Here is a 20956-nt window from a genome sequence, read left to right on the forward strand (position 1 = left end):
TTGTTCACAAATTTAATACAACATCATTTCATTCATCATGGTAAGAACACATATTTATGCATCATAGATCATCACACCAAGGCATTCTCATAGGCTTAGTGTATATACCTGCACAAATCGTAACTCAAGTGCATACTCACCAATGACTTACCTCATTGGGACCATCATCAACTCTTTCCTCGGATTGCCCGTTGAACACTTGGAATACTAATTGGATACTCAGAAAAACCTTTGCACATAAGCGCCTCAATTGTAGCTAAAGCTACCTCATATCTCATGACATTTAAATGCTCACTCTCAAGCTAGTCATCTAGACTCATAATTCCTGGTGACATGTCACTCGTATCCTATTTTATTCATAAGGTTTAAACGGGATTTTTCCTCACCTATCAAGGCTTTGTCTTATCATATTTCTATTAATTACATACACATTAATATTTGTACAATTCATGTAATGATAACATTTAAATACATGTATAACATGGTATTATTTACATACGAACTTACCTCGATACCATAAAGGTGAAAAAGATGTAATTGTCCATTAATCGATTTTCCCCGTTCTAGGCCCAAATCACATTTTTCAACATATAAAACATCAAATTTAGCTAATTAAAACAATGTACAAATCAAATTAGTCCATTGACACACTTTGGACACATTAACAACCCATTTTACAACTTTGCATAATAACCTTTTAAAGGTATTTTCATGCAAATTTCCTTCACAAAAGTTGTTTATTAGACAATACAACTCATATTCTTCCATAAAAACTCAGCAAACAACACATATACATTCATGGTAAAACCCTAGACTCTTTATCATTTTGCAAACTAGACCCCTCATTTGAAAGCTCATGCTTTAGGGGTTCTAAAAATGCAAAAATTATCAAGAAAGACATTAAAAATCACTTACTAGCATTGGAGTTTCTTTGCTGAAAATTTCCAGCTTCTAAACCCTCTCTTTGCTGCCATTTTTGGTGGAGAGAAGATGAAGAAAAGATGATATCTTTTTTTTCTTTATTTTATTCTATTTTAGTCAAACTAGTCACCTAAAAGCCATAAATTTTGGCTTTTTTGACCAATTTGTCTCCCTTGGCCGGCCATCACACTTTAAATGGTCTAATTTCACTTTATATACCCCTAATTTAATATACAAAGCAATTTAACACCTTTAGTCATCAAAAAACAACTTTTACCTTTTACGCGATTTAGTTCTTTTTCGAAATTGGACTAGAAATCGCTAAAATTAACTTACCAAAATTTACTTGCACTTATAAAATTATATTATAACATATAAAATAATATTAAAATAATTTTCTCCAACCTCAGAATAGTGGTCCCGAAACCACTGTTCCGACTAGGCCCAAAATCGGCCTGTTACAATTCCCCCCTTTAGGGATTTTCGTCCCCGAAAATCTTACTAGAAGAAGTTGCTCTCAACTTTCACGAGTCACTTATATCTTTTCCTCACAACTTACAAAACAACTCATCTCAAGCTCATACTCAGGATTTCTATAACCTTTCTATAGTTACCGTAAGAGTCTCGGCTCAATTCGAAATACTGAAAACTGACATTCTAATAACTATAAGCTCTGAAACACAACTCGTCCAAATCTATCTAACAGTACCTCTGTATATACTAGAATAGTCATGCGGACTACTATCATCAATCTATCAAAATCCAATATGGTATCTCTTATTTACTCGGATAAGAAAAAGACATCCCGGTGCGAAATTCATACTAGTCCTTTCTCATTTTCTTCTGTCATTTTCTTTTCTTTTCTTTTTTTTCATCAAATGCAATCACTTACAATCATAAATCTCGAATATATCTGATAATCGGCCTTACCTTGTAGACAATTCACTACCCTTTGGAAGAACAGATAGGATGCTACTGAGAACTCTCTACACCATTCTCTACATAACTCGGAGCTTCTTGGTACTCAAACCTTACTCACTTATAGCCTCCTATCTATTCTCAAGCCCTTAACTATTTCGAAACTTTACTATAACCACATCTCTCGAATAAAAGAAATCCAACTAATTAGGTTTTCCGTATCATATTTATAAGAATAAAACCTCATCATTTTTTACTGTACGACTACTTACCAAAGAACACGTAACGGTATTCTCGAACCATAGAATAAAATTAAATGCACATAACTTAGATTTACTTTTGCAGAATAACCATTCTTTACCCCAAGAATTTTAAAGAAATCTCGACACTAAAATCCCCGCAATTCTATAGTCGAGCCAGAAGCATAATCATAATAGATTCTAACATCACAAGTCAAAGATTACTCGTAAAGATAAGCCAAGCTCGATAATTCTTGAAACAAGAACGAGATAAAAGACAATATAAGAATTTACAAGATATAAGACTATACCATAAATACGAGAATATAATCCAGAAGAAAATAATAAAGATGATCCAGAAAATCCCTCAGAGATAACTAGAAGGAAACTACTGTCTGTACGCTCTAGAATTCCTCATAACAGAGATAACATAATTACTGCATATATAAACCATAATAAATAGAAGATCAGAATAATCTCACATAGATTTTTATTATTAATTTCATTCTAATCTATTAGAATAGAAGTATGAAGAGATGGAGATACGTCGATCATAACTAACTGGACCAATAAAGCTTTTCATCTAATATCACAGTCACTAGCATCCTCATACGATAGAATTCCCACTCAAAAGGGATAACCATACGTATTCCCCAGAATAGAGGAAAACATAGAATACTTAGAAGAGAAAGATAGCCATAACTTTTATTTAATTGAATCCGTCATACTCAGACATCTGTGCAAGTTCGACATTATTCCTTTAACTAATTCTGTCTTTACTAATCCCATACTATTCCATTATTGTACTCTTTAGTTTCACTTTTACAAGCTTATGCAACATATCTCTCGAGAATCTCATCGTATAACTCTATTTTGGTAAGGGGGCGAAGATTGTAAAACCTCTAAACTTTTGACACTCAAGCAAATACATATTCGACAACAGCATAGTATTACGCATATTGATTCAAACATTTCAAATTTCCAACTTGTTATGAACACATTTTCACATATCTCAGTAATACATGGAACTTTATTTCATGTGAATATTACTAAACATAAGTGAATTTATCACAATTCAAACTTTCATTTCTTTTACCCAAATTACCATTAATGTCTTATCAAGTTCCTGCATTTAGTCTTAATCACTTGCCAATACTTATCAAATTGGAGAACGTCTTACGGTTTTAAGTACATCGCTTACTTGATGCCATAGTCCAACTATGGTCTTGTACTAGCTCTCGTCCATCTGTGTCGATGTCGTGTCCCAGACAGGTCTTACACTGATAAATGTAACTGTGCCGATGCATGTCCCAGACATGTCTTACACTAGCACGTCTCGTAGCTGACGCATGTCCCAGACATGTCTGACACTGGCTAACATCTCGAGGCCGATGTATGTCCCAGACATGTCTTAAACTAACACTCGTCTCAATGCCGATGCCATGTCCCAGACATGGTCTTACACTAGCACTCGTCTCAATGCTGATGCCATGTCCCAAACATGGTCTTACACTGGCTCTCATTATGTGGCCAATGTATGTCCCAGACATATCTAACACTGGCACACATATCTCATGTATTGCCATGGTCCAACCATGGTCTTTTTCGTCAATTCATTAGTGAACGATCGTACTCATTCCCTACATTCCACCCAATTTGATCTTTCATTACAACTTTCATGCTATTGTGACATTTATGATTCTGTAACTGAGATTATAAAGCATAACATTACGGCATCTTGACTTCATTAATCTAGACATAAATGTCAACCTCATGTATATACTGATTACTAATCATGCAATAAAAGTATTCATACATACATTCTGTCGTTTTAACCAAAAAAAAATTTCATAAACACTTGGCCAATCAAGTTGGACATTTAACATTGTATGAATACTAACATGCATAAAAGAGCTTTTCACAACTTAAAATTGTTTTGTTCCACCATTTCACATTCTTTAACTCAAGAGTATCACATAATGAATACTAGTTCAAGTAAAAATCATGAATTTATTTTCATACCTTTCCCATTTTCAACATATGAAAAGCATGATTCAATAATCTCAACTTTACTCTTATCTCTATCAAGATTTGCTCGGTTGGAACTCATTCCTATCTTAACCAACAGTTTTGTTAGGGCCGGGAGATATCACACTATCACGAGTAATTCTATGGCATGTACAACTAGACTCTCTTACGCTAGGTTAGTTCGAGAATCAACTAAACCATGCTCTGATACCACTAAATGTAACACCCCTCTCCCGTATCCGATGTCGGGACAGGGTTTGACGTGTTACCTAACTTAAACTCAACCAATTATATAAAACTGGGCTGTAAAATTTTGATCAATTTAAAACTTTTCATTTCACATACATTTTGTCCCTTAAACGGGCTCACGAGGCCTAAAACATGCATTAGAGGCGATTCGGGACTAAACCAAGAACTTAAGAAAAACTTGAAAAATTTCATGCTTTAAGGCTCCACATGCCCGTATGGATATAAACCGTGTAGTCACACATGCCCGTGTGACTTGGGACACTCCCGTTGCCTTAACTCGTATGCAACACTGACTTTAAAACACAGCCATGTCACATTCCCGTGTGACCTACCCGTGTACTAAACTAACTTAAAATTTTAAGTGCAGGGGACGCACGGTTGGACAACACGCCTATGAGGCAGACTGTGTGTCACACATGGTCTAGACACATGGCCGTGTGTCTACCCGTGTGGACAATTACTAGGCTATTTTCCAAGCCATTTGTCACCCTCACAACATATGCACATATACTTATCCAATAACATACAACATGGCATAAATGAGCTCTTAAACATCTACAAACATGTTATTCTCATGTCAATTTCTTATGCAATAAATATCATAGAATTTACTCATATCATTACCACATACTTGTCATAACTATCATTACGTCACAAACCTCATGTCCATCACTAAGCATGCATAATCATATCCACAAACCATTCATGAGGCATTATTAACTATTTACCAATCACTTAATCTTGAATGAGTTACTAACTCATCAATGAATCTCAATTCAATCTCTAGGCATACATGTTGTAAGCCACATCCCAAGAGATAATAACATACATGCATAAGAATAATCATATAGGCCCATAATGTCATTAGCCGACATAGGCCAATTTACATGACTACATACTACCTTAATAACAAGCCAATGCCTTTGGCTAAATCATAATATCACATATTCAACATTAAAATCCTATACATGTCATAGACTCGAAACATTAGGATTTACTTATGCCGATAGCGTTAACTCGACAGCGTGATAATATCTCTGACGGCCTCCAACCCGAGCTAACCTGCCAACCTTAGGGAACATGGGAAAGAAATAGGGGTAAGCTTTATGCTTAGTAAGTTCATATGAAAACAATAAGCAACTCATTAACATGTTTTACCTATGTTAACAACATATTCTCAAGTTCATGACAAGTTGTCTTCCTGAGCTACAGTCACTAAATTATTTGTATCTAGAGCTACAAAACTCCAAATTAAGTTTCGTTAATTTTCCATGAAACTAGACTCACGTACCTTTCTACCATAAAAATTTCCAAAATTTTTGGTTTAGCCAATTAGTACAGTTTATTCCTCAAATTTACCCTAGATTCATTGTTTGACAGTTTAGACCCTTCTGAACTAAAGTTCAATTATCTCATAGCACAGGACTCAAATAATGTTCTCATCTATTTTTCTTGAAACTAGACTCATTAATTATTCTAAGTTCATAAATCATAACTCATAACCATTTTTTACAATTTATAATGATTTTCTCAAATCAGAACAGGGGATTTCAAAGTCATTCTGACTCTGTCCCACTCAACTTCAAATATCTCATTATAGGAAATGCTTTTTCTTACATAATTTATTTTATAAGAAACTAGACTCAATAAGCTTTATTTCCATATTTTATACAGCTTATAACTCATTTTTCCACTATTTTTAGTGTATTTTCTAACGTACACTACTGCAATAACTCAAATCTGTCAAGGCTAAGTTACTGATTCATGATCATTGTTCACAAATTTAATACAACATCATTTCATCCATCATGGTAAGAACACATATTTATGCATCATAAATCATCACATACCAAGGCATTCTCATAGGCTTAGTGTACATACCTGCAAAACTTGTAACATAACTCAAGTGTATACTCACCAATGACTTACCTCATTGGGACCATCATCAACTCTTTTCTCGAATTACCCGTTGAACACTTGGAATACTAATTGGATACTCAGAAAAACATCTGCACATAAGTGCCTTAATTGTAGCTAAAGCTACCTCATATCTCATGACATTTAAATGCTCACTCTCGCGCTAGTCCTCTAGACTCATAATTCCTAGTGACATGTCACTCGTATTCTATTTTATTCCTAAGGTTCAAGTAGGATTTTTCCTCGCCTATCAAGGCTTTGTCTTATTATATTTCTATTAATTACATACAAATTAATGTTTGTACAATTCATGTAATGATAACATTTAAATACATGTATAGCATGGTATTATTTTCATACGAAATTACCTTGATACCACAAAGGTGAAAAAGATGTAATCGTCCATAAATCGATTTTCCCCGTTCTAGGCCCAAATCGCATTTTTCAACATCTAAAACATCACATTTAGCTAATTAAAACAATGTAGTAATCAAATTAGTCCATTGACACACTTTGGAAAAATTTACAATTTTGCCACTCTATTTTGTCGAAATTACCAAATTGCCCCTAGGCTCGAAACAAGATTTTTATTCAATTTCTTTACTCCTTAAGCCTAGATAAACCATGTTCATAACTATGGCAACTCACAAAAATCATTATTACACACATTAACAACCCATTTTACAACTTTGCATAATAACCTTTTAAAGGTATTTTCATGCAAATTTCATTTACAAAAGTTGTTTATTAGACAACTACAACTCATATTCTTCCATAAAAACTTAGCAAACAACACATATACATTCATGGTAAAACCCTAGACTCTTTATCATTTTGCAGACTAGACCCCTCATTTGAAAGCTCATGCTTTAGGGGTTCCAAAAATGCAAAAATTATCAAGAAAGAATTAAAAATCACTTACTAGCATGAGAGTTTCTTTGCTGAAATTTTCCAGCTTCTAAACCCTCTCTTTTCTGCCATTTTCAGTGGAGAGAAGATGAAGAAAAAATGATATCTTTCTTTTTTTTATTTTATTCTATTTTTAGTTAAATTAGTCAGCTAAAAGCCACAAATTTTGGCTTTTTTGACCAATTTGTCTCCCTTGGCTGGCCATCAGACTTTCAATGGCATAATTTCACTTTAAATACCCCAAATTTAAGATACAAAGCAATTTAACACCTTTAGGCATCAAAATACAACTTTTACCTTTTACGCAATTTAGTCCTTTTTTGAAATTGGACTAGAAATCGCTAAAATTAACTTACCAAAATTTACATGCACTTATAAATTATATTATAACACATAAAATAATACTAAAATAATTTTATCTAGCCTCAGAATAGTGGCCCCGAAACCATCTATGTGATGTTATCCCGGGTTGCCCAGCAACGATGATCATCTATGCAATTGAACTGCCAGATCAGATCAGACTTCCTTCTCTTCAATACCCTACCCAAAAACATTTTATGCAAATGCATGTACGCAGATGTATGTATGCAGATGTACCAAATCAGAGTGCAATTCCAAACAGTTACACAAAAGCAGTCACATACATCCAGTCAACCAGTTGCCGAAACAGGCACACTTCCTAACATTCTACATAACCAATCATAAGTAATCCTCAAACCACAGTCAGAGCAGATCCATATCAACCCTCAGTAAGTTAAGCCGAGGGTTGGAACACATAGAATTGCAATTGCACTTAAATTGCCTTAACATTCAGAATTTGGCTAGTTAGGCCACACGCTCATGTGCTCTGGGTGTGAGGGGTCCAAACGCCCGTGTGAAGGGTGGCATACGGTCGTGTGACAGAGACACACGCCCGTGTAAGGCAGGGACACGGCTGTGTGACCAGGCCGTGTAATTCACCGTTCAATTTCACTAATTTAAATAGCAGAGCAGACACGACCCAGTGAAGGTCTCACACACCCGTGTGGCCATCAGGCATGGCCGTACGTCCCGATACATACGCCCGTGTGGAACCCCTAGGTCCCAAAATCAGACACACAGCCATGTGACTCGAAACACACACCTATGTGGAAGCCGTAATTTCCCAAATCAAACACATGGCCTTGTGACTCCAAAACTCAAAATCTCTAATTTCCAAATCCACACGCCCAGGTGCCCAAAGGACACGGCCATGTGAGAACGACAAAAATCCCCAAATCAGACACACAGTCGTGTGGCATTTAATTTAGCCCAGAACCTTAATTCCTAAATCCACATGGCCGTTTTCCATGGCACACACCCATGTGGCCATTGGGGTAGCGACGAAACCACCCTAAAACAGCTCCGGAACCACCGTTTTGGCCACCAGAATCGTCCCTAACCTTTACCTTATCAAAATATATAAAAGGTGATGATTTCTCATCACTTCCAATGTCTAGAACCCAAAATCTTTGGGTTAACACAAAATCAAAAATATATCAAAACAGTAACTTCGTAAAAACGATAATGAAAAGATAAGGTTTCTAATCCCACACATGATATGCGACCGGTATAGGCAACAGAATCGTCCCTAACCTTTACCTTATCAAAATATATAAAAGGTGACAATTTCTCATCATTTCCAATGTCTAGAACCCAAAATCTTTGGGTTAACACAAAATCAAAAATATATCGAAACAGTAACTTCGTAAAAACGATAATGAAAAGATAAGATTTCTAATCCCACACATGATATGCGACCGGTATAGGCAACAGAAGAGCGACAATCCAAAATCTGTAGACAAAATGCTTCCAAAGCACTCACAAAAGAAAAACCAAAAGAGAGAGCCCCCAAACAAAAAAGAAAAAGAGCGTACATGGAAAAAAGGAAAAAAATAATAAAAATAACATTAAAGCACTAAAAAGTAATCCTAATTATTCTCTAATAACAAAAACTCAAATCAAAGTCTAAAATGCACACTCCAAGACTTGAACTTAGAACCTTAAAATACTATAACCTTCCCACATACCACTAGACCACCAAGCCCATTCTTGTTATTAAATTGCACAACTAATTACTTAAGTGCTACCTTCTCACTGTCCCTATGTTCAAAACCCAAAACTTCTAGGCCCAAAATTCGGGGCGTTACATATATACTTAATTTAACTTTTAATTAATTAAACTTAAGTATAATTAAAAAATCTAGTGAATGTTAAATGTCATCCACCCCAATTTGACACTTTAAAAGGTTCCAATTTCTCTTTTAGTCATTTTTCTATTTAAAAATTTATACTATAAATTTTTCTCACTTTTATAATTTATTCATTATACCTTAATTAATTATCAATTTGACACAATTAAGGGACTAAAATTTAATTAACCTTTATACTGACATCATAAATATTAATTAATAATATTTACGGACTTGAACATCGAAAATAGGGTTTCAAAACCACCGTTTTCGACACAACTAAAAAATGAGTTGTCACATTGTAATAAGATTTTAACTTAACATTAATTTTTTTAATTTAACTCAAAAAGTTTTACTTGATTTGACTCAGCTCGAATTCCATTTCACTCGACACAATTCGAAAAAAATTTAAATTGATTAAGGATGATAAAATAGACTCATCAACTCGATTAACTTGAATCTTTTTACTTGATTTGACGATCGAATGCTTACCCCTAATAGTGATGAAACATAAAAACTCTTACCATGAATAACTATGTTTTCTTACTAGAGTTCTTTTCTATTTCAATCGAGCGAAACCCTAACTTGTAGATGATGAAGGTGATGGTGAGAATGGTCTTGGACGAAGTTTTTAGGAGGTGCGTTTTCAAGAAATAGTGAAATTTGGAGAGATTTGAGGGGGGAAAGAAAGGAAGAAGAAATAAAAGATTTTATGTTGTTTTCCACCATGGCCACCCGAGCAAGGAGGAGAGGGCTCTTTTCCCACCTTTTCTCAATATTTGAAGTACTTAAATAATACCAACAAGGGTCAAAGGTCAAACCAATTTTTAAATGGATGGTCTTTATTTCTTCCTTGATATTAAAATTGGTTAAAAATATAAATAAAATATCATCTTATTACCATACATTCTTATAAACACTTATATTTTAACTCTCATAAGTGCCAAATGACAAAAATACCCTCAATAGAAAAAATTATCATTTTACTCTCTCATCTCGTATTTTTACTCAATTAAGTCCAAAACTTTGAAAATAAGTCATAATGCTCACTGATGATTCTTCTGAAGTCTAAATTTAGAGAAATCAAATTTCACATCGAAATACAATCATAATTTTTGGAAAAACGTGATATGAAAAATCAAAATATTTTGAGGCAATACAAGATGAATGATCTTGGATTATTATATCATTTTCTTGGTATTGAAATTTATAAAGATGATCATGGAGCTTTTGCTTGTCAAAAGAAATATGCTAAAAATATTTTTGAAGAAGTATGATATGCTTGGTCGTGAATGAAAATTTTAGAAAAGAAGATAGTGGAATAAAGGTAGATGCAAATATATACAAAAGATTGATGGAAGTTTATTTTATTTGACAACTACAAGGCTTGATTTGATGCTTGTGGTTAGTTTACTTTCAAGGTTTATGAGTAAACTTAGTCACTTACACCTTGGAGTAGCAAAAAGAGTGCTAAAGTATGTCAGGAGCAGCATTGAGTATTCAACATTAAAAGGCTAATGAAATAGTGATTATGCCGAAAGTGTTGATTATATGAAAAGCATTTCAAGTTAAGTGTTTTCTCTTAGAATTGGTGTGATTTCTTGGTGTTCAAAGAAGCAAGAAATAGTGGCTCTATAATTTGTAGAAGCAGAGTATCTAGCATTTAGATCAGTGGTACAACAAGAAGTTTGGTTAAGAAGAATTATGCAAGACAGTGGAGATAAGTAAAAGTAAAGTGTTCAACTTTATTGTGACAACGATTTAGCCACTGCCCAGAAACATTAATATTTAAAATTATTTCTTTCGAGAAGTAATTGAAGCGGGAGAGATCCAACTAGAGTTCTATCCTTCTTGAAGAGCAATTAGCAAACATTGTCACTAAATTACTTCCAATAGCATGATTACAGCAACTCAGAGAAGCATTGGGTGTCAAAGAACATTGCATTATTGTGATGTTATTAAATTTTGTATTTAATCAATGTAGCTAGAATGAATGAATTTAGGAAAACTAGTAGGCATTTAACCAGGATGCATGAATGTATTAAATCAAAGAGTCACATTAATTACTTGATTAAGATGCATGAATAGAATTAAAAAAATCAATTGTAACATCTATATAAAGGGTGGTAAGTGATGAAGCTAAGTCAACAAAAACTGAAAATCTAAAATGTCAGAGTATCACTTCTTTTTATCATCTCTAGATTTTCTCAAACAATATCATGCGGACCAAGATTGTAATGACCTATCGTCTTATCACCTAGAGAATGTAACTTTCCCTAATAATATTATATGCCATCAAATCTAGCAAGGTTCACCTTAATTTGCTAATTGAGCATCCAGAATTCATTTAGCCTTCTTGTTGCAATTCTAGCTAGCTTCCCTAATAATCCACAATCTGATGAACCTTCCTGTCATTTAAACTTCTTTTTCTAAGGATGAACACATCAATGACTTCCCCATGTCTATGAAACATCTTTCATAACCATCTCGAGTGTATTTTCAAGGGAATATTTTCACAAAACTATAGGACATGACTTCTACATATCTATTCTGGACTCATGGCACAATACATAAAATCAAACTTAACCCATTCCTTTATACATCTATTTAGACATTTAACATGTTTGGGATTCGAATTTTAAAAACTTCTGTTTTATTTTAAAATACTATCTAACGATTTTCTTACTGAAAAAATAAAGTGGTTCAATACACGGAAAGAGTACAAGCTAGCAAGGCAAAAATAATAGACTTGTAAGTAACTGAACTAGGCATTTTTCCTTTGTCCATTCGGAAAAAGAGTGCTTGGTATACAGGCAAGTTCATTGTAACTAAAACCAAGCAGAGCAGAATTTGCAACCCAAATTGGTCCAAAACCTTAAAGCCTTTATCTGCATGCATGGTGACCTTCTTCATTGTCCCAAAGCTACCCAACAGATTCAAAATTGCAAGTGTGGCTAAAATATTAAACATTGGTGAAGCAACTCCTAATTCAATCATCTCTTGATCATACCTTTTGGAGACGTCTTCATCAGCTACCTTGGTAGTGATGACAAAGGCCAATTGTGAATATCCTAATAGCTTCAAGATGGTTTCAAGTGAGGCAAATAAATATGAAGTTGTTCTCTTGAACAACCACATCCTTTGATCGTTGCACCAACCTAGGAACGTACCTCCGCACCATAAGAATTCACCGAGGCTATATGCTTGGTGTGAAAAGGCAACGTATGCAAATGGGAGCACCCAAGGGCTTTATATCTGCAAATTTCCATTATTTTACAGTCATTCGTATAACATTCATTTAAATATGTAGTTAAAACTTAAGGACTTAAGAGCTTCATACCTTAGGGAACAACTTGATGCCTTTAAGCAAGCAAAGGCATGGGACAACAACATAATACAATGTAGCCAAGCAGTTTGCAGCCCACAAGTTGTAAGCACAATAAGCAAGTCGAAGCTTAAGAGGGATCTTTTTATATCCATATAACAAGGGGCAATATTTCGATAGAAAAACTTGAAGGTGACCTTCCGTCCATCTCTTATGTTGCACCAGCAACTGCAATAATGTTATTGGAGCAACTCCGAAGAAACCATCTCTTTCAGGGTCTAAAAACACGGATTTCCATCCCCTACATTGTACACTCAACCCAGTAACAATATCTTCCACTGGAAAGCCATATATTAAACCCATCTGCAACCAAAAACTTATTAAATGTTAAAATCCATGTCTATTTACCATGTTAATTAAGTGATATCCTTAACCTATTAGATTCATGCATTATCCTTAAAATATGACATTCAACATGTCAATGCTTAGAAATAAAGAGATTATAAAAATTAGAACTCCAACTTAAAACCTACTATATGCAACCTCTTACAGGTAATAAATGAAACTATATGGGTTCATGTTCATATGTGTATACATGTAAGAATTAGCAAAATGTACCTCTTTTCGCCATGTTGTGTTGTGTTCAAAGGTACAACTAGCAAGAACTTTACATATTTCTTCAAGGAGGCTCGCTCTTTCATTAACCTTTGTATTATTTAGTTTCTTCAAATCAAACCTAAAGTTTTTCTCATATTTCTTCCCACAGAGAGCCTCTCTCCTGTGAAAGCATCCTGTGCCGATAAAGCATGGTCCTCCATTTGCGTCAAGTCCCTTAACCTCCAACTTAACCAACACAGACAGATCAAAAATAACCAAAAGTGAAAATCATTATCAAGATTATATACCATGTGATCAGATTAATAATTCTTTGCATGATATCTTTCTACTAATGGCCTAATTACCTTTTGTATTACTCGAAAAGAGCAACCATAGATATCATTTTTGGTGAGATTATCGAAACTTTGAGGGAACTGTACGTAGCCAAACTCATCTCCCTTCTCTTCATCCATGAAAATGCACAAAGAATATTTGATTGACTCCGAATTGTTGGAATACATATCACAATCCACATTCAAAATAATAGGAGCATTGCTTATCCTCGATGATATCCTTATCTATTTTCCACCAGAAAATCATTCAATAACAATCAAAAATATAAAATTAATTTTTAAAGTTATAATAATAGTTAATAATACAATAATAAATAACAAATAATAAATTTATTATACTAATTCGTTGTCCATTAGTTCATGAGCATAGTCCTACCCAATTATTTTATGGATATCAATTAAGCTTTTCAAAATCTATTTTCACCCATGCTAATTGACTCAGGCCTTTTGTGAGGAGATCGAATCTAGAGAATATATACTCATTTATTCTTTTTCACTAGTGTTAAAACACTAATTAAATAACGAATGGTGAAAATGGTCTAACTCACCACACCCTTTAATTCTAATTTGATGGAAAAAGCATTCTTCAATGGAGAAAACTTCAAAAAAAAAAATTTTTGTTGTTGTTGTTGTTGAAGGTATTTATTTGAGTGAGTTCAATGACTAACCTTTTGTTTTTGATAGGCTCATTATAGGGTAAACACTAGCCAAGAGTTTTAAAATTAGTTCATACCCAAGGCGAGAGAAAACTCTTATTTTTAACCCTTTACAAACACCCTCAATCAGTGAAATCGGATGTGTCTATTTATCTATATCTTGACTCGAATAGGAACAGGTTTGAAAAATAATTTTAGAGTGTTTAGGGTTGGGCCAAGAGGGTCTCTTAATGCCTTCTTTTTTTTTTCTTTCCATTAGAGTTATTTCTTATTTCACAAATACTTATCATGGTAAGGGAGAAGGGGGGAACAAGCACACTTGCAGAGTACAGTACAACAGAGAGTTGTATGTTGTGTTGGGGAAGGATAAATCACTCCCGAAAAGGAATCTATTAATTCTCTCCCAATTGATTGGACCATAGGTGTGATGATTTACTTCACAGGCGAGGTCTCTGGTTCAAGTCCAAGACTGTCCAGCTGCACGAAGGAAAAGAATAGAAGAAGCATCCGACTCCTTCATGCATGCTCTACTTGGCTCGGGGGATATAGCTCAGTTGATAGAGCTCCGCTCTTGCAATTAGGTCATTGCGATTGCAGGTTGAGTATCTAATTGCTCAGGCGATAATGATAATATATTGTACCTGAATCGATGACTCACTTTTTTCTAAACAATGGGGAAGATCAATTGAAACATGTCACTAAAAAACTCTACTGAGACAAAAATGAGCTGTCAAAAACATAAAAGAGGTAGGGTGATATACCTTTATATTGAGTGAAACTTTTTCCTTTCAGATTAAATATATAAGCAAAGAGGTTATTGTTTTTATTTTCATTTTCATATATATAATTTTAATTTTTATAATAATTTAATAAATATATAAACTTTATATGAATCAATACAAGTTTCTATAATTTAATAAATATTTTATTATAATAAAAAAATACAATCATGAAAAATATTTTTTATAATTTTTTATATAATAAAAAATAAATACAGACAAAATTAATGATCTTTATAAAATTTACCATAAAATATAATCTTGATTTTTGAACATAAACATAGTTTTTAATAATTTTATTTATTATTTAACATTTTTATTAAAAGGTATATTATTAATGGTTTATTTATTAGGCTAAACGATAAAAAAACATTTTTGGTAAAAAAAATTCAATTAAGCCCTTATAAGAAAAAAATGCCTCAATTGAACCCTTAATAATGAAAATAATTCAATTGACCCTTTATATTAATAAAAATCATTAGTTGGCCAGTTTGATCATTAATTGCGCTCTATGGCTTATAGAAGCCACCAAAAGTTGCCACATGGCATGCCAAAATAGTCAAAAGATAAAATAAAAATAAAAACTAAAATCTTTTTATAAAAAATAATTAAAAAGTGCATATAGAATGAATCTAGATAACCATTTATCCAATTTCATTTTGGATGAATACAAAACTAAAAAAATTAAAAATTATAAGAAATATTAATAATTTCTAAAATTTCTAAAAATATATAAAAAAAACTTTCGAATGTTTAAAAACTCAAAAAATTATTTATTATTAGTATATATAATTACTTTTAATTCAGTTTTATATAGTCAATAATTATATTTATCTTAATAAATAAATTTATTTTGAGAATGTTTGGAACAAATTTAAATCAACTTAATTAAAAAAATTTATTTTATTTTAGTGACATAATCCAATCAATAAATATTTTTTTAATGAATCAATAAACATCGTTCCTTTGAACCCAATGTAATGACTTAATGGTCAAGCGTATTTATTGCCTCAGATGTGGCTTGAATTAAAGTCATGCTAGTCTTGCTTGTTATTTGGGCTTTGCCCTAATATTGTAATCCACCAAAAGAAACATCTCTCCTTTATTATTAGTATTTTGTTTTTCATGCCTACACAAATTTGAATTTGCCTTATACATCGTTAATTCCTTAACTTCTACAAAATAGTTATTGATTATGTAAAATTAAATTAAATGTAAATTATATATGCACTAAGAATAAATATTTTTTTTTAGTTTTTAAGCATTTGAAATTTTATTTATTTTTTAAAATTTTTCAATAATAATTGATATTTTTTTTAATTTTGTATTCATTCATAATGAATCTGGACAACATATATCTAGATTCTTTCTAAAAGTGCATTTTAATTATTTTTTTAAAATATATTTTTTTGCTGATGTGGTATGCCACATGGTAACTTCTACTGGCTTTCATCTATCATGTCAATGTGGTTAATGGTCAAACCAATCAACTGATAGTTTCTGTTAATGGAAGGGGCTAACTGATTTTTCTTTGGGGTCACTGATGGCTTAATTGAATGCACTTTTTTCATAATAGCTTAAGTGAGTTTACTAATTTTGTAGTGAGAGCTCTTTTCACCCTTTAACATATTTATTATATACATAAAATTTAAATTTTTATCTTTATAATTTTTTTTCATTCTTACATTATCGCTATAACTACATATAAATTTAAATACATATATCACAATTAATTTTAATCCCATGCTATCGTAACTAATTTTATAACCACTACTGTTTGTATTCTCACATAGGTAATTTCTCTGCACATTCAAAAAGATCTTTAATGGGAAGAAAAATTATTGTTCCCTCTGACTAATTCTTTTTCCAATCAGTGACTCAATTGGTTCGAAAGTATACGAATCTACGTTTGATAACTTAGTTGTTTGCAAGAGTTTGAATGCTTATTTAATTTTATAAGCTATTTATATATGCATTTAAACGTATAGAATTAATAGTATATTTATAAATGAATCTTATATTGTAACTTATTGATTAAGTGTTTATTTTTTTTTCAAAAATAATTTAGGGTACAATCACAATTATACCAAATAAAATTTATACTTACAAGAGCATTCATGGCTCCAGCTTTGAAATGGTGGTGATATTGAGGTCTTTTCTCTCTAGCCAAATACACTAGAGTTGGCAAAGGGTTGCCTTCAATATCCACAGCATTGGTGTCTCGTCCATCAATTAGTATCTAAGAAACATTAATCAAAACATCATTTATTAATTAAGCCCAACTATTCAAAGCCTAACTAATTAGAAGTTTATGAAATGAGCAATTTACTTGAAGAATGGTTTGATGATCATGTTTACTTGTAACAAAGTTCCACTCACGAAATCCTTTGTGTTGTTTATAGACATGTTGTGGAATTTGGTTTAACTTTGTGGTGGTTTCAATCCTCATTTTCATTTCCTCGTATAATCTCTGCATTATTATTGACAAAGAAAAAAACAAAATTTTACATCAAATGTAGGTGCAAATAATTATATATTTAAAATTTGACATTAATTCAAAAAAATATTTAAAATAGAAAAATTGATTACATGAATTTTTTAAAAGTATTCATAGATATAAGTATTGTACAAATTACAAATAATATAATGTTGAATCAAATAGAAATATTATCAACTCAATATCTCGAAATAAAAATGCATATATTTATAATTTTATGTTTATTAGTATTATTATAAATATTGCTTGGTCCCTACTGTGCTGGCAAAGATTTTCAATGATATAAGCATAGAAGTCAAAAAGGAGGGGAAACAGCATGTATAAGTAACATATTATTGTGCCACATACCCAATTTTTTGGGGGAAGAATATAAAAGAATGTAATTTTCTTTTAAACCTTAAACAAATTATTTTTTATTAACTAGCATGAGACAAAATGCTTAATTTCAAAAACAAACTTTTCTGTTTGGAAATAAAAATAATAAAATTAAGCTGGCCTGATTTTTATAATTATATCAACAACAATGCTCTGGTCCTACCAGTTTTTGGAAAAAAAAAGTTAGAAATCAATCGATTAAAAGTTAAATGGTGGATTTAAATTGTTGGATAAGTTAATTTAATAATTAATAAAATTTTACATTTCAGTTAATAATGGGTTTTTAAATAAAATTAAGAAAAATTAAAGTATAAATGAAATCTAATCCCTTACCAAAATATTTGAAAAATTAGTAAAATAATCTAAATTGATTTTTTTATCAAATTTAATATACTGGTTCTCTTTCTTTTAAGTAATATATTGGATTCATTAAACCTTCAATTTTAGATATCATATTAAATTAGAGTTAATTGTATCAGACATCTCTAAATTATAATACTCATTTTAAATTAGTTTTCAAATGTCAATATATTCTAATTACATCATTAATTTATTAATGTTATATGAATCAGGTTTTTTCATTATTGAAATTATTAGATACATAAAATCTTATGCGACATAATTAAAAATAAAAAAATAAAAAAAAGTAAAATGTGGCCTCATAATTTTTAAAATTAAAAACTAAAAATAAAATAAAATTTAAATGAGAGAGAGCGAGAGAGAAAAAATGATAATTTCTATAAAAGATTTAAAAGTATTAGTTTTTCATTTTAATTTATGTCAGAAGATCTAACATTTTATTTAACGGTTAAATTAGCGATTTCAGTAACAAAATAATCTTATTTATATAATATTAATAATTTATCGACGCAATTAAAATGTTTTAGAATTTGATAAAAATCAAACAGGTCGAAATCATCCAACGAATGGTCTAGATATTTCAAGCATTGATTTAAGCGAAAATGTGGATAAAAAACCAAATGGGACCGAGCTGCTAAGGCTGAGGATACGTATGGTGCTTTTACTAGTCTATTTTTAGAGACGTGTGTCATCATCAATGATAATGCAGAAATGCACCCAATATAAATCTTATCAAGATTTTTTAACCCCACATAAAAAATTGCACTTAACCAAAAAAGCAAAAAGAAAAATAATAATTGCACTTAGAAGCAAACATTCGAACAACTTGCATGATTGATTTAAAATTACCTTAACTGAAGGCCATTCTTCGACATTGAGTGGTTCAGAAGCTGTCCTAAAGTAAGCCTCAGGAGACATGGGTTCCACTTTGAACTTCTTGCAGAAAGGCAGCCATGTCTTTGAGAAATTTGCAGCCTCTAACATGGCATAAAACGTTAAATTCGATCCTCCATCATCTGATAAATATACGCTTAACTTTTCAGGTGGATAATCATATGCCATCATAGATAGAACTGTGTTCACCACCATGCTCGGTGGCTCTAACAACGGATCCGCCGTGCACACAAATATGTCGATGCCCGGTAGTTCTTTTCCGAACCTTTCCAAGATTGAAAGTAATGAATTTAACGTAAATGGTCAATTATGAAATATGAAACAAACCAGGATGAAAACATAAATAAGATATGTATGTACCTTTGAGAGAGCCTGTGTATGAATGGAATACGGATGACAGCGTTCCATCTACAAACAGTGGTGAGAAGCCAATAAAATGAGAACCATAGCTCAGAAAGAAACAAGCCAATCCAAGTCCACCTCTCAGCTTTTCCTCCAATTGAGAAATACCTAATTATATACATAACAATGAGGCAGATGCCAAGCAAGATTGAAGCTGCGATGCACCTGAACAGTATTGGTCTAACTTGCCTTGTTTCGAACAGTGGAACATATTCATTTTCTGTCATTTCTCTCTCTCACACACACAGCTGAGCATCGATGTATTTGTTTATGGATTGAATTAATGATAAGCTCGGCTTTTACTTTTCAAAAGAAACAAAAAGGAGGAAGTATCTTCTAATGAATATGGGATCATGGGCCCATAATAAAGGTAGTCCAATAAATTCGATGTGAATTACAGTGGTAAACTTGTGTAAATTTTAAATTGATTAACATAAAATCTAAGGTTTAATCCCTGTAATTATAAATCCACATAAAATTAATTACAACAGTCATGGTCCCACAAAAAATTGAAAATTTTTTATTAAGCATTGCAAGATTAAATCAAAATGTTTTTAAATTATCTTTCAGAAAATCATAATAATATCTTTTTTTTCTTTAGACATACTAAGGGTTGAAGTTAACTAGCTCTGGTTTTCATGAATAATTTGATTTTAGTTTGATAAAACTTAAATGGTTTGATGTGAATATTTGTATGAGTTCTCATGGTACTAAACTGCTCTTTGTTTTTCTGAATTGACATGTAAATGTCATTCACATTTCTTCTAAATGCATTATATATCTTGCATATGATGTAAATCTTAGTTTAAAGGTAAGTATATAAGGTTTTATCCTTATTGTCTCACTAAGCTTTATGCTTAACGTGTCGTCGTTTTTATGCATAGGTCTTCCGAACTAAGGCTCAGTGTTTCTTGAGGATCACAAGCATACACCATTGTTTTCATTTGAAGAGTATGAAACATTTGTATTTGTCATTAATAACTAATGACATGTACTGAAGAAGTCATTTAGGGGTGCATACATGATTGTTTCATATTACTTGTAATGGGGTATTAACCATATCTACTTTGGTTGGCCTTGAGCAACATGCTATATATACTTTGAATGTATCAATGCGTGCTTTGATTTTCCGTACTTTAGTTTGGTCATTGAATGGTTTTATATAAGTTTATTATGCTAGATTAACAACTTGAATGTTTTGACTTGTTTTGCCTCTTTTTTATTATGTTTTATGAACAAAGTTATCATGCTTTTAGTTACTTTTCGAATATGGTTTATAGAAATCTAGTTTGGAGGTGTTTTGGAAGTCGTTTTTGGCTACTAGAAT

At 32.0% G+C, this 20956-nt stretch overlaps 1 pseudogene; it reads right to left on the reverse strand.

The window, feature by feature from the left end:
• Positions 1-12027: 12027 nt before the first annotated feature.
• LOC107891470 (cellulose synthase-like protein E1) lies at positions 12028-19937 on the reverse strand (annotated as a pseudogene).
• Positions 19938-20956: the final 1019 nt, after the last annotated feature.

This window comes from Gossypium hirsutum, chromosome A11, assembly GCF_007990345.1.
Source record: "Gossypium hirsutum isolate 1008001.06 chromosome A11, Gossypium_hirsutum_v2.1, whole genome shotgun sequence".
Taxonomy (NCBI): Eukaryota; Viridiplantae; Streptophyta; class Magnoliopsida; order Malvales; family Malvaceae; genus Gossypium; species Gossypium hirsutum.